This window comes from Canis lupus, chromosome 28 (assembly GCF_011100685.1).
Source record: "Canis lupus familiaris isolate Mischka breed German Shepherd chromosome 28, alternate assembly UU_Cfam_GSD_1.0, whole genome shotgun sequence".
NCBI lineage: Eukaryota > Metazoa > Chordata > Mammalia > Carnivora > Canidae > Canis > Canis lupus.
Window position 1 is genome coordinate 13,509,512 of NC_049249.1, and position 16,082 is coordinate 13,525,593.

At 50.1% G+C, this 16,082-nt stretch overlaps 1 long non-coding RNA gene across 1 annotated transcript; it reads left to right on the forward strand.

Moving 5' to 3' along the window:
- The first annotated feature begins 1,993 nt into the window (after positions 1–1,993).
- Positions 1,994–15,828, forward strand: LOC119877694. Its single transcript, XR_005380504.1, has 2 exons — positions 1,994–5,358; positions 15,436–15,828. It is a non-coding gene; the product is annotated as an uncharacterized LOC119877694 (long non-coding RNA).
- Positions 15,829–16,082: the final 254 nt, after the last annotated feature.

Below are 16,082 nucleotides of genomic sequence, written 5' to 3' on the forward strand. Positions count from 1 at the left end.
AAAAGCTGATGGAAGGAAAAAAGCTGAAGGGAAACTTTGTAATGGATAGATCCAGCTGACAGCAACTGAACCCACTGATTAATCTTAATATTTTTAAAAATATTTATTTATTTATTTATTTATTTATTTATTTATTTATTTATTTATGATAGAGAGAGAGAGGCAGAGACACAGCAGGAGGGAGAAGCAGGCTCCATGCTGGGAGCCTGACTTAGGACTCGATCCTGGGACTCCAGGATCGCGCCCTGGGCCAATAGCAGGCGCTAAACCTCTGAGCCACCCAGGGATCCCGATTAATCTTAATATTATAAAAAGAAAAGCGACAAGAAATTATGTATTCCTGATGTGATGCAATAGGAAGTTCACGCCACCTATAAAATATTCTTGCCAAAAATTAAATCTGAAGCCAAGGGACTCTGGAATCTACCAATTTAAAAGGCAGAGAAACATGTTAAATGATACCACAGAGGTGCTATAACAAAATCCTCAATGAAGGAAATTCCATAGGACAAATGGCCCATAGCTTCTTCAATAAATAAATTTTTGGGATCCCTGGGTGGTGCAGCGGTTTGGCGCCTGCCTTTGGCCCAGGGCACGATCCTGGAGACCCGGGATTGAATCCCACGTCGGGCTCCCTGCATGGAGCCTGCTTCTCCCTCTGCCTGTGTCTCTGCCTCTCTCTCTCTCTCTCTCTGTGACTATCATGAATAAATAAATAAAATCTTTAAAAAAATAAATAAATAAATAAATTGCAAGAAGAAGAGGGAAGAAAGTGTAGCTTAAGGAATAAAAGAAGCTTTAGAGCCACATTGACCATGTACAGTGTGTGGACCTGGATTAGAAACTGATTCAGGGAAATTTGAATACCGAATAGATATCTGATGAGAGTAAGAAATTAGAGTTAATTTTTATTTAAGTGAGATGATGCTATTGGGGTAATGTTAAAAGAGTCAGCTTTTAGAAATGCATGTTAAAATATTTATGGTGAACTGATTTTATGTCTGTATCCAAATAGTCCTCATGAATCGAAGACATAAGATTGGCTATATGTTGATAGTTGTTGAAACCAATTGATAGGTATATGGATTTTTAAAAAATATATTTGAAACCCTTCAGAATAAGCCTTTAACAAATAACTAAACCCAAGCCACTCCGATATTTCCCCAGTATATTCTCCCAAAGAAGGCTCTTCAGTGTTAGAAAGAATGGCTGCTCCCTCACAAGTAGAACACAGGTCAAGTCAGAGAGAGAATTCCAAGTGGAGGGTAAAGCCAAGGGCCATTGTGGGAGTCCTCATCCTCTTTCAAGTGGAGCACCGCTTACTTGGGGGTGGGGGTTCTGTCTTGTGTGTTTTAAACCAGACCGTTCCTTTTTGGGTGGAAGCAAGTTATTACATCTTGGTAGCTCCCTGCCCCAACCTAGGTTAGGGAATGGGGTTTACAAAGGCTAGTAGGTTGGATCCAGGGTAGAGGGAGGAGGTGAAATTAGATGTTTCTTTTTGTGAGGCTTAGATGAGGTTGAGGTGTGAGATCAGAGGTCAGGATGGAGCTGGAGGGATGGATATGTCACTAAGTTGTGTATGCCCTGCTGAGACCTAAGAGGCTTCAAGAGTAGACCTTTCTGGCCTTCATGCCTTTATCTTTGGTGCCAGTTCTCTGGGATGGAGACAGAGGTCCCGCCCATCTCTCCCTACTGGCCCTCACACAGCCCCATCCAGGGACCCATCTCCTTCCCACACCATTCTCCTCTTTTCTCTCTCCAGTTCTCTGACCCGTTTACATTCTCTCCCTCCTTGTCTCTTTTCGCCATTCCCTGTCCTCCGCCCTACCAGACACCCCAGTTCAGGGTCCAAGAGAAGGACAGCTTTTATGTGGCTTGTAAAATTCTATTATATCTGTATTCAAAACCTAGCAGCTGAGAAACACTGGTAATAAGCGTGTTATTAAGCGTGTAAATACACTTCCACTCCAAGGCCTCCAAGGGGCAGGGGCCGGATTCTCAGCCTGGGCATCTCCCCTGCTTGTAAGTCCCTCCCCACCTGGCCTCCACCCCAGACTCAGACCTTGTGCTGAGGCCCAGGCCTCCTCCAGTCTCCAACTACCACCGTCCTGTAAAACCCAGACTCTTGGAGAAAGGGGGCGGGGGAGAGGGCCGAAGAAAAAAAACATTAGGAAAAAAACTCCCACCCAGAGAGCATTCTTTCTGCAGCACTCAGGAAAAAGGATGTCTCACAGGGGACGGGAAGGCGAAATTTTTTCACATCCAAATGGATTGCAATTTCCCTCCATTTAGCACCTGAAGGTAATTAGCTCGAAGAGACTGCCGAGTGCGAAACACGTTCACGGAACATTAACTCTCACACATTCTCCAGTTGCAGGGAATTAATAGGAAAGATTAAAGTTTAAAGAGAGCAAAATGCCATTACCTCGCCAGCCACCTCTCTCCGCGGCAGTATCCAGCCCCCGAAAACCTTCGGCCAGTGCTTGGGCTGGGGCTCGGGTCTCAGCCTCCAGCCTGGTTGGCTGGGGCATCTGGGTGCACCCCATGAATAGGGTTAGCATGTGCTGATATGCACACATGTGTGCCAAAAAGGGCAGCTCTGACCCTTCACAAGGCCAGTGCAACCCCCTTCCCATCACCAAGAAGTTTGGGGTGGACGGGGCAGGTGGGTTCCTCTAGGCTGACTCCTGGCATTGGTGTGTATCGTGGCCCTAGGTAGGGGATGCTAGAAGGGTTAGTAGCGTGGGTGTGCCTGTGATTTTGGTGCAGAGGGATGAGATCCGGCGGCTTGGCTGGCAAGAGAGAAATGGAGGGTGTCAGTCCCACCTTGGGTGTGTATAGAGGCACTGGGTGAGGGGAAGGAGGAAGTCACTACCACTCTTGTGCAGCAGGCAGGAGCCACAAGCATACATGTACACACATATGCAAGCTCCCACTGCCACATACAGATGGCCTTTGTCACTCTGCTTTTTTCAAAGTTTATGTAGGTTTCCAAATTTGTAACGTTTCTATGTTGTTTCAGTATTTTAGGAAAAGATGAAAGACAGAGAGAGGGAGACACACACAGAGAGAAAGAGAGAGAGAGAGAGAGAGAGAGTGGGGGAGAGAGAGAGTGAGGGAGAGAGAGAGGGGCAGAGGCAGGCAGGAGAGAGAGAGCGCGAGATGAAATTGAGACATGGAAGAATTTATTGCCCAGAAAATTCCATTCTGCTATCTGATTCAAAAAGTCCAGTCCCCCCAGCTTCGGAAAATCTATTTTCCACATTTTAATACCCTGCAGAACAGTCCTCATAACTCATCCGAGTGTGTTAAGCACAGTTTTATTAGATCTGAAACAAATTTTGGTGGGGAGATACTATAGGTCATTAACCATGGAGTAATTTTATCCTTGTTTCCCTAATGATGCCATAATGGCGAGCGAATTTCTTAACTAAAGACCAAAGAACATTTTGAAGGTCAGTTTCATCTGTGAGCTCCTTCAAGCGCTTCTCAGAGAAGATTGGAAAACTCGCCGATTTTTTGAAGAGTCATTAATAATGTGAAAGCTGAAAGCACCCTCCATTTGCGTTCCTGCTTTTTACCTTTTAATTTTATATCGTCCCCGCTCAGAGCCCCGCTCCCACTCCCTCACCCTCCTCTGGACCTCCCGCCTGCCTACCCGCCCCACGCAGGGAACAAGGCTGCCCCGTACCAGGTACCAGGCTAGCTGTGAGGCGCAGATGGGGGCAGCAGTAGGGGAGGCAGAAGAGTTAGAGGCCAGGGCCCCACTGAGATGGCGGGCCTTTGCTATATACCCAGAATGTGGGGCACCATGTGAGGAGATTGTTATAGACATGGTACACACGTGTGTGTGTGTGCATGTGTGCAAATGTGTGGTGCAGGGGACTGGGGTCTCTGGATTATGTGCTGGCTGTGCACACATTTGCTGGGGACCAATGGGGACTTAGTAGTCTCTATAGGTGTATGCCCTGTTGGAAGCAGGAAGGGAGAGGGAACTGAAAACTAGCACTGGGTCCAGTGGCTGGGTAGTGGGTCAGGGGGGGGACTTGTGTCTCCTAACGGAGATGAACACCACGTAGAGTGCATGAAACAGTTTATAGCATGTTGTAAGCTCTGCTTACATGTGTGTGCAAACGACTGTGTATGTCCTGGGGCGGTGAGGTCATCAAAACAAGAACCCCAAGGACCCACCCCACTGGTAAATATTTAGACACTAGAGACAGTGACCATTGGCTGCCCATCCCTCACTCCTTAGACCACTCACCCCTTGCTCCTCAGGCCTGGAGCCCCTCATTTGCCCACTTAACTTGCCTCCTGGTCTCCAATCCCTGGCTCCTTGGACCTCCCACCCTTGCCTAGTTCCATCCCTCCCCCTGAACCCTTATCCCCCTACCTCTTCACCCATCTGATAGCTGTCATTGCAGGGTGCCCAGCCAGGAGCTGGAGTGGGACAGCATTTCTCTGTGTGTGCAGGTTTGGGGAGGAGGGGGCGGTGTGGTGACACTCCATGCTCCCAGATGTGGTGGCAGCGATAATTCCAATTTTATGCCTTTGTTATGGCTTTAATCACTTTCTTTATGCGTTTTGTTCCAGCGATCAGGGAGAGACACCTGATAGGCAAAGAGGATACCAGGGGAACCATTTTTATTTGGAATGTGGTGAGAAGTCTAATTAGAATCTGAATTCTGCTGAGCCTTGAAATGGCCAGCACTTTATCCTGATCGCCTTAGATATTGTTTCGAGTCAATCATCTGTCATGGTGCAGCAGGAGAGCCTCTCCCTTCACACCGCACCCCTCCCACCACAGGGCCAGCCAGGGGTACACTGGGGGAGGGGCGGGGAGGGGAGGCTTCTGCCCTAGTAGGGGTATGTGCCTCCTTCTGGGGGGGGTGCTGTATGGCTAACCCTCCCCTGGTGAGGGCTGTCTTTGCTGGGTGCTGAGTTTGAGCTCATGGAGGGTGGAAGGGGGAGAGGGGCTGCAGGAAGAGGGTGCTGAGGAGTCTATTCGAATTAGGAAATATTGAAGGGAAGCCAAGCTAGTCTGGGGCACCCCTAAGTGTTCCCAGCACACTGACCACCCCATCTCCTATTAATGGCCCACAGGGGCTCTCATCTCTTTACTGTTCCCTGGACATATTGTATCTCTGCCACCTGCTCACTGTTCCTCAAACCCACCACTCCCATTGCCAACTCCTCCCTGACCCAACATTTGCCACATGTTCAGCTCCTTTTCTCTGACTTTCCTTACTCCAGTCCTGCCACTGGAATGCCGCTCTGGTTTGTTGTGCCATCTATCAAGCCCCAGGACTGGTTCTGCTTCCTCCAGAAAGCCTTCCTTGACTACTTGAACCCACACAGGTGAGCTCCTTGAGGGGTGGGCAATTATAGCATCCTGTGATGGCCATGCTAACAGCAGACACTCTTCTGACCAGAACCCCCATCCATTTATCTTTCTCCTGCCTTTAAGTGATTTCCAATTGTCCTCTCTCTCTTTGCAAACTGTTCTGATCCTTGCATGTGTGTATGTGTGTGTGTCCTAAATCTGCACAAGCCCCTTTTGACCATAGCAGTGTAAGTAGAAATAAATATTACTCTTAATAACAATTTCACCTCCCTAACCACATCTTGAGCTCCCCAAATCCAACCATTTCTTCCTTATCGCCTGCCTTTTCCACTATGAGCATGTAAGACCAGGCACCGAATGGGGAGCTGCAGCATCACCTCCAAAAGTCACAGATTCACTGAAGCTTTCTGTGTCCTGTTTCCCCTCACACACTCTCCCCAATACATACCTACTGTGTGGCAGATGTGGGCATTGTTGGGGAATGATTAGTAGCCAAAAGAAGTGCCATTTCTGGCAGGGAAGAGGAACATGTGCTCTATGAATAATGTCTCCTTGGGAGATGGCCTGGATGACTCCTTGGAGGTGCAGGGATCCACATATGGTCAATGTGGGTCTTTTTAGATGGTTAGGGCACTCAGTGGCCCTCTAGCCAATTAGTGTGCCCCATAAAGCAGAGTGTCCTCATGGATGTCAGTATCACTAAGCCTCCTGAATGGTCACTGCCCTCTCACGATTGTCTACGTAGCAGCAGTACCTTATGTATGGTCCAAGGGGCAGTGTGACCAGATGCCACTATAGAAAAATACAGACTAAGGGTCCCCAGAACGCTTCTCAACCTGCTCACTTCCCCATCCTTATCTAGATCCATTCTCGAATGCAATCCTGAGTCGTTTTATTCCAGGATGATTTCTTTTCTTGTATGCACCTCAGTTGTCCCTGGTCCCTGAGCTCTGGGCAAGGAGGGGGATGGCATTAACCATAATCTAGTGAATCATGGGGCTTGTGGCCAGGAACCACCGGTGGTTGCCTGGAGTAGAGTCCATGGCCAGGACTCTAGTACTTTCTCCCTCCCAATAGCCCCTGTCCAGAAGGCATGGCTGTATTGATACCACATAGATAGATGGAGAATAAAGAGATACAGGGAGATGAGAGGGAATCTATAACTGGGGTCCTCATTTATAGGGGAAGGCAAGACAATGGTTGGAGGGACTTAAGAGTTAACTTCCTAGTGGGAAACTGCAATCCGATATTAACATTTAGGTACAAGTTAATATATCAGAAGGTGTGTGTGTGTGCACATGTGCACACAAGTATATGCTGGAGGGTCTGTAGGTGAGGGGCTCAGGCCCCCGTAGGGAAGAAGCAGAACCCTGGCACACTTGGTCTGCCCATACAGAAAGGTGGGAGTTTGAGGGTGGCTCATTCTCCAACTGCTGCTTTCCCATCTACACATGGGAAGATGGAGCTCCCAGGCCAGGGAGCACATGTGCTGGGTGGGGGTGGCGGTGGGAGAACAGAGATGCCAAAGCTGCCAAAGGCCTGGTCTCTTCCCATCTCAGACACCCTCAAGGCACTGTCCTCTCTCTACATCCAGAGCTTGGCTGCAGCGGGGGTAGATGAAAAGGAGGAGAAACTGTTGGATAAAAAGAAATTCAAAAAAAAAAAGTAAGTGAAATATTCAAACTGGAAAGTGATATTATAGAAACTGCAGCCCACGGCTCAGTGCATTCAAATTTATTCAAACTCGGCGCCTGACAGTGATGGATGCAGCAGCTTTTCCCACAATATGGAGAAGGCGCGGGGGCATTTAGGACTGTGGGCCCCCTCCGGGAGGGTGGGGGCCCGTACCACCTCCCATGCCTTGCTCCTCCTAAAAGGGAAATGAGGTTCTGGGTCCTGTCCCCTCTACTTCCTAAACCCCACAGTTCTGGGGATGCTGGGGGACCTAGGTGTTAGCAGCCCCAGTGCTGGAGTATGGCCCAAGATAGAGGTAGGCAGCTGCAGAACAGGGTGATTCCCAGTGCCCAGAAAGAGGATGGTCAAACCTGTCCAGGGGATGACCAGACAAGGGTGCCACCTGCATCAAAAAGAAGAGGACAGGGATCCCTGGGTGGCGCAGCGGTTTGGCGCCTGCCTTTGGCCCAGGGCGCGATCCTGGAGACCTGGGATCGAATCCCACATCAGGCTCCCAGTGCATGGAGCCTGCTTCTCCCTCTACCTATGTCTCTGCCTCTCTCTCTCTCTCACTGTGTGCTTATCAAAAATAAAATTAAATTAAATTAAAAAAAAAAAAGAAGAGGACAGCTGTGTGGTTTTTATCCAAATAAACAGCATGAACCTAGTAAGTCCCTGAGCATGCTGAGATCTGAGGGTTTCAGGAATCCGAAGTTAGGGAGCGGCTGGTCTCACTGGTTCCCACTTGCCTCCCCATTGACTCCCACTTTTGTTTGCTCCATCCAGAAGAGGGATAAGAGTGCCTCAGGGGAAACCTCAAGTCTGGGGGCTTGGTCTGAGCAGTGGGCAGGTGGTGGAGTATCCCTGCATGCTATGCCCTGGAGTAGCCCCTGCTCCCAGGAGCACCTTCTAGCCTCACTTCTCCGCACAAGGTTATTCATGACCTCTCATTCAACCTCCTGACCACCAGACCCCACTTAGGATTCTCAGGCCCCATCCCATGGAAACCTAGGAATGCCAGTCACTCAGGGAAAACTCACACATCTCTTGGCTGCCTGGCCCACTGCACTCTGCCCCCGACCCCCACAGCATCTCTAACCCTCCCTGTCTCATTTGTCCCCTACACTCTCCCCTAAATGTAGCCACAGCACGAAGCTCAAATTCCAGTTCTCCGCTATTCTCTCCAGTCTCTCAGGAAGTCTCAACCACTCAGGAACTTTCCTCTCTCAGTGCAGGTAATAGAAGCATTGATCTCTAATTCCAAGCTTCTCTTGAGATCCAAGCCCACAACTCAGACAGCACAAGCCATTTAATACTTGACAAGCAGACTCATGTGTCCCTCCTGAAGTTAGCAACAATATGTGAGTCCCTACTTTGTTGGTAGCCCTGCCATTCACCCATTCACCCTCAAAGAAACCTTGATGCCTCTGGCTCTTCCCCTGTCCTCATTTCTACCTTCAGTTAGCATACCAATTCAGAGAAGCTTCCTGATTTCTTTGGCACCCATCTTTGCCTTACCATCACCACTGTCCCCAGGAAGGCCCTTATCACAGCCTTCCTAGGCCTCTTCAATTCAACTGACAAACCCTATGGAACACCAACCATGCACCAGTCACCAGGTGTGGCATCTTCCTCCCAGCAGGGCTCTCTGTCTCTAAGTTCCATGTCTCCAGTTCTACACACTGCTGCCAGATTCATTTTCCTCAAGTGCAGCTCTGATCCCATCATCCCCTACTCAAAACCCTTCAATGGTTCCCCATTGCCTACTAAATAAAGTACAAACTCCTGACTCTGATATTCATGGCCCTTTGTAATCTGGCCCCTTCCTACCCCTCTCTCCAAGAGTTCCCATTACTCTCCTTCATGCCCATACTTACCAGCCAAATTGGACTCTGGGTGGTTCCCCTGCACACTTCCCACCTAGCAACTTCCCACCTCCATGCACTAGTTCATACTCTTCTTCTGCCTGTGACTCTGTCCTTGTGCGATGGCATTACTGCCCAACACCCAGTTCATCTCTGGCTGTCAGTATCTTAATCTTCTGCAAGACCTGATTCAAGTAAAACCATCTTCTGAATACTCCCTGTAAAATGCTCAGGAAGGTGCCTGCTCGATTTTGTTGTTGTTATTATTATTATCATCATCATTATTATTATTATTATTCACCAGCAGCAGCAGTGGTTTCTCTTCCCTGGGAACCTTCTAGTCCTCTTTATAGCTTTCCTGATTCTCGCATAATTTTCTTAATACTGTCATTATTAGTATGTTTGCCCTACAATTGTCCTGTCCTATAAACCTCTTGAGAGCCAGTACTCAGTAATGTTCATTTGAGTCATCCTTAGCCCTGGACCCAGGAGACTCTGTAAACACCTGTTGAATACATGAACGAACAAGTGAATGAATGAACCAATGCAGAAAAAACGGCTTGGACATGGCTATGTGACACAGAACTGGCTCCTCTGAGCCTCCAGTTCTGGGCAGTGACCACCTAAGAATTCCCTGTCATTACTCTCGGCCCTCCTGACATGTATCTAGGTGAGCTGGGACATGCGTGTGCAGGCGGTATGACAGGTGTGTCCTCCCTCCAGAGTGAGAGGGGAGTGTGACAGGGTTCAGCCTTCCTGACTCATCAATCAAAGGGCACTTACTGACAGGCAGTTCCTTAGAGCTGGCTCCAGGTTCTGCTGGGTTTGGGGGCCTGAGTGAGGGATGAGGTCTGCCCTCTGGGGGTTCACAATCTAGTTGCTCCTTCACTCCTCCTGTGACCTTCAGACCACAGGAAGTCAAAGGTCTCCCCAGTGACTGTGGACAGGGATGTCATGCTGATGGGTTGGGTAACCCCTTCCCTCCAAGCTGAGCTGAAATGTTTCTTACTCCAGAAGTGGCTCTTTTACCCTCTTGGTTGAGCTCTTAGTGCCCCATCCGGACTGGAGCTCCCCTGGGAGGTCTGTTGCCTTCTGCAGAATTCTCCACTACAGAGCCGGGAGCCACACAGCCTAAAGCTGCTGGAGGGACCGATGGGTGTACGAATGCTGGGAATAGCTGACAAACTAAACGACTAAATGAACAACTAACTAAACACATGGACGAACAAAGTGCTGGGCAGATTGGCACAAATCACAGAGTCAGCACGTATTGAGCATCTACTATGTATCAGGCACTGTGCTAAATCCTTACCTGCACGACTCATTTAACCTTCCCTTCAGCTCTGGGAGCAGGAACTCTTACGATCCCACTAGGGAGAGGCACCTGCTACTCAAGGGAGTGAAAGAACCGTGTGAGAGCCCCCAGCCCCGCTGGGGGGAACCTTGGCTCCCCGCCCTAAACTCTTCCCGGTGGGGGGCTGTCGCCTGCTCCCTCCTCAGCCCACCAGCCCTTGGCTGCTGGGGGGTGGGGGGTTGGGGGGGATGGTTCGCACGTAGGGGAGGGCGGATTGTAAGGTCTCTGTCCCGCGCACCGCTTGGGGGGCCTCTGGGCTCTAGGTTTTCACTCCTTCTCTGCCGGTCGCCCTCGGGGATTAGGCGAAGTTCAGAAGAGGCGCAGCCGGGGAGCCTCTTTCCCAAAAGGCGTCTTCCCGGGCCCCCTTCGCTGCCCCTCACGTCAGGAGGGGGTGACGGCGCGTCCGGGGGGCTTCCCGGCGGCGGTCCCTCCCCTGGCGGCCGGCTGCAAACAAGCGCGCTAAACTCCGGGAGATTTACAGCGGGCGGCTGGGCGGCGCGGGCCCGGCCGCCGGTGAGATATCTCCAAACAGCGCACTAACCACTTTCCATTTTATACCTCACCAGCTTTATAGCATCTTAAGGATTTCTGTGCACGGCTGGCTTCCCGCCCAGGGAAAAAACCCAGCCTTGTAAATAAATACTAAATATATATGAACAGAGACGACAGCGAGAGCCGCGGAGGAGGGGGAGGGGCGGGGTGCCGCGGGGGGGCGGCCCAGGGCCCCGCGACCGGCCGGGAGGAGGGGGCAGGGATACATTGGGGTGTCCGAGACAAAGGCGACAGGGAAGAGGACGGGCAAAATGAGGGAAACTGAGACAGCGCCAGAGAGGGGCAGAGAGAAAACGGAAGATGAAGGCTGGCTGGAAGTGTGTGTGTGTGTGTGTGTGTGTGTGTGTGTGTGTGTGTAGGGAGGACTCCTTTAAAGCCTAGAGCGAAAGAGAAGGCTCTTCCAAATCTCTGCCTCCCTTCCTTCTTTCCTTCTCACAATTTCAACCGGGCATGGGACTGCCATCCGTGTGTGTGACAGATGTGTCATGATGTGCTCCAAGCAAAGAGGCTGTGTTTCTCTTTGTGAACCCCTGTGTGTGCAGGTGTGTTTGGGGTGTTTGGCGTGGGTAGGGCTGTGCGCCATGCGTACTGGGGTGTTGGCAGGAAGAATGTCTGTGGTGTGGGGTCAGGGCACCAGCAGGGTTAAGGACTGGAGTAGGTGAGCAGACAGGTGAGTTCTGAGAATGTGTGCAGCTTTGGGGTTGAGTTGAGGGCTGAGCAAGGCAAATGTGATCAAATATATGTGGGTGTTTGGGGGAGTGGAGGTCTCAGGGGAGATGAGTAGTGAGGTCAGGTATATTCTAATACCAGGACAAGCCTTCAGAGGAGTATGTGTTGGATCTGGAAGCAAGTATCCACTTGTGTGTTGGGGCCTGTCAGGGGTGAGTTTTGACAGGCTACCAGGTGGTTACACCACCTCTTCCTCATCCTCCCTCTCTGAGTCTTTCTAGAGGCTCTGGGACCTTCTCTGCCATGGCCACTACAGAGAGGGTCTCCTGTGCTGATTAAAGCCCCCAATCTACCATAGCCCCCAACTCTGAGGTCCCTGGACAGGAGCCAGAGTTGAATTGGCGGGCAGGAGGGAACATCTTCTCCCCTCTCTGGTCCCCTCTGGGGACCCAGCTATCCCTTTTTGTCCCCCCCCTTGTCTCCGATATTAAGTATTCAAACCTCATTTACATCCTTATTTTTCAATTTGCTGCCACAGTAGTTTAATTTATTCGATATAATTTCTTTTTCTGAGGGGACATTAATCATTGCCCTGTGCTTTTGGGCGCCTGTGGGATCTCTGCGTGTGTGTGTGTGTGTGTGTGTGTGTGTGCGCGCGCACACGCGCACATACGCATCTGTGTGTGAGTGTGCGTCTGCACCCATGTGTGTCTGTGCCTATGCACACTTGTGTCTGTGTGTGAGGTGCAAATCTGTCTGTCATGTGGGGTGTGTGTATATATGTAAGAGAGTGTGGGTCTTTGTGAGAGGGTTTTGAGTGTGAGTCGGAGTAGGGGAGGAGGTGTGGAAGGGTGGTGCAAGTGTGCTAAATTGACGAGGTCTTCTTTCTCCTGGCCCTTCCTTAGGATGTCAATAAGAAGGGGAAGTGGGAGGGCAACCCAGATGGCTCAGCGGTTTAGCGCCACCTTCGGCCCAGGACATGATCCTGGAGACCCGGGATTGATCCCACATCGGGCTCCCTGCATGGAACCTGCTTCTCCCTCTGCCTGTGTCTCTGCCTCTCTCTCTCTGTGTCTCTCATGAATGAATAAAATCTTAAAAAAAAAAGGGGGGGGGGGGAGTGGGGCTCCTTCCACTCCATCCTGCCAGTTTTCCTTTCTTGAGAGTGTGCCCTGGACAGTTAGAGCTGGAAATGTTCTAGAATCCCTGGTTTCCCAGGAAAGAGAGCTGAGAGAGGCAGAGATACACACAGGGAGAGACAGACAGATGAGAGCAAGGCAGGCTATGACAGGGAAGAAAAGAAAGAGGGGGGAAGAAACATGGAGAATGATGGAGAGAGGCAAGGGAGAGAGGGAGAAGTGAGCAAGCCGACAGCGTCTCAGCCCATAAAGTCCCTGGAATGGGAGGAAGGGGCGCGAGACTCTCGCATCAGCTCAGGCCCAGTCATGGCTCAGTGCAGAGTGATGGGGGGCAAGGGGGGGCTGTTTGCTCCCAGGAGCTGAGATGAGTGAAGTGGGTTGGGGGAGGCTTGTTTGGAGACAAGAGGCAAGAGGAAAGGGTAAGGGAGTGGGAGGAAGAGAGAAAACCCCTCTTGGCAATACAACTCAGGGGAATGAGGCCAAGGAAAATACCCAGGGATGTTCAAGGTGCAAGAGGGACAAAGCTCTCTGACAACCAGCTCCTCTCCCCACCTTCAGTGCATCTGGGCAAAGCCATCGCTTTCTGAATCCCCTATTGGTCCTGAACCCTAGAACCCCTCACTTTTCCTTCTCTGGCACATTTTTGGAACTGCCAGGAACTGATGGGAAGGCCATTGTGACATCCCATTTAATCTTCTTAACAACTCGAGGTAAGAGTCATTCTCCCCACTTCGGAGAGGTGAAAGAAGAGGTCAGAGTTTGCCCAAAGTCATGTGGAGGTCCAGAGCCAGGACTGAAGTCACATCTGCCTGAGGCCACGTGCTGAGATCCCTCACTCGCCTTGGCTGCCTCCTAGAGTCATGGCCACCCCAACCCTCCTGTCATCACCACTGCACAGGTACAACACACACACACACACACACACACACACACACACAATAGGATCTGGGATCCAAGGGTAAAGGCCTTTGGAAGGCAGGAGTCAATAGGCTGGGGGTGATCTACTACAGCCTTCTCCCGGCTACCCCCAGCTGTGAGGACTTTGAGGCCCAGAGCCTGAGTGCTCCCAGGGCTCCTATAGACCCTGTCTTCCCTCTCATCCAGGGATCAGAGGCCCCTAAGGACCTCTTCTGGAAGACGGAGGCCAAAACCCACTCGGGCTCAGACAGGCTGACTCCTTGGGGCCAATTTCTGTGCCCAGGACCAGTTTCAAACAACTATGACCTGCTCATTTTAACCTTACCGAGGTAGTTGTCCAGAGCTCAGGGTTTAGGGAGGAGAAGCTTCTTTCTCTGAAATTCTGAAAATGGAATTTTGAAACACGGTCTGAAACTGCGCTTCATGGCTTCATGGGACCTCAACATGTGAGCCTCCATATACCTCCAGAGATCTTGAGGTCTACAGAGTTAAATATTCTAATACCAAGCACCTGTGATCTGAATGCCCGAAACAACAACAACAACCAAAAAAAAAAAAAAAAAGAATGCGGGCAACATCCAAGCATTTGAGTACATAGGCGGAACACCTAGGGCTGATGATTGAATGTCTAGTTTGGAAACCTGAGATGGAAAGGAGTCAGCCCCGCCCCCATATTCCTTCCTCACTCCCAACTGAGAGAGGCCATTCTTCCCTCTTTCCTTATCCTCCAGGAGACTGGCTGGGGCAGCACACCCAGGCCCCCAGCACAGACATGTCACACAAAAAAACCATCACCCACTCAGGTCAGTGATAACTGGGTGACGAGACAGGGGGTCCCTGGGCATGTGGGGAGGGGGCAAAGGGACAGGCCTGGGGCCGAGAAGAAGGTAGCGCGTTCATTTGAATAATGGGCAAAATCAAATTAATTCTACATTAAATAGTTGTGAATAAAGGGTTGAAGTCAGCAGTTTCAAACTTGTTTTCCTTAATTACTTTCCGTGTTTAATGTCATTAAGAAGATTAAAAATTCATTAACAAGAGTACTAAAGTGGCAAATCAGGAAAGCGATCACTCCAGGTTAGAAACTCCGCTGAGGCCGCACAGCGAGCCTTCTGCAGGGGGCATGGGTGGGGGTGGGGGCCGAGAGGGTTGGGGACAGACATGCAACTCACACACTCACACACTGATACACAACAGCACCACAGCACACGTCCACATCGATGGGCATCACACATCCACAGTCACACTCAGTCATTTCCTGCTCTTCTGCACCCAGGACTTCAGTGATAGTGGGAGACAGTGTATGGCATCTGTAGCTTATCAGGCCCTACCTTCAAAGGCCCTCTTCTAAAAACGAGGATTCAAGATGGATCCTGACAGGCAATACACGGTCATAAACCTCAGTGTCAGCTCGGTGGTGTCTGAGTTCACTCTCTTGTCTCTTGGTCTTGTCTGTCCCTGTCTCCCCTCCCTTCACCATCCCTCCCGCTCTAAAGGGCTCTCTCAGGGCAAACCCGATCAGTTTCCTGGGAGGAGCTGCTGACTTTGAACCTTAATTATCCTGCAAAAGGATTCCTTTTGTCTCCTGAGCTCCTAGGGGAAGGCGAGGAGGAGTCGTGTTTCCTCTAGGGAGCAGGAGCCAGGAGACAAAGGGTAGGCTGGGTGGGGGAGGAAAAGGCAGGAACAGCGGCGTGAGTGGGACCCAGATGTCCTGGTGTTCAGACCAGACCAGACCAAGACTCCACCACCCATCGCTAATCTCACCTTCTCACCCTGCCTCTTCACCGTCTTGTTGACGGACCCCCTTCCTCCCCAATGCCAGACTTGACCTTCTTTGTGAAAGGACCCTCCCTGAGTCAGGACGATCTTCCCTGTAGCTATCACCATCTCTGACTGCATTTCTATTTTGTTTTTCTCTAGGCCCCAAACTCAGGACCAGGTCCCTGACTGGGTTGAGGCTGCCTTGGGTGCACCTATGGCTATGTCACATGTCTGGTGGCTGTGTTGGTAATTGTGTGTGTGAGCATGTGTGAGTCTGGTCACATGAGGAGAACACCATGTTCATTCATCATAAATGAATGCAACTGGACAAGTCTGTGAGATTCTGATGGAATGAGCTCCCTCTCATTTCACAGGTGAGAGACCCAAATTCTGGCAAGATCAACTTCTACTCAAGAGAAATGAAGACATGGGCCCACATAAAAACTTATATGACAATGATCACAGCGGTATTTTTCATAATGGCCAAAAAGTGGAAATAATCCAAATGTCCATCCACTGGTGAATACATAAATAAAATGTAGTCTATCCATACAACGGGATATTATTTGGTCATGAAAAGTGATGAAGTACTGATTCATGTTATAACATGGATGGATATTGAAGACTCTATGTTAAGTGAAAGAAGCCAGTCACAAAAAACCATGCATTCTTTTAGTCCCTTTATATGAAAATAAAGAATCAGCGAATATATAGAAAAAATATATTAAGAGTTGTTTAGGACTGGGGGTGAGAGGTATTTTGGGGAAAAAAAAGACTGCTAACGAGAATGGGGCTAGTGGTGGGGA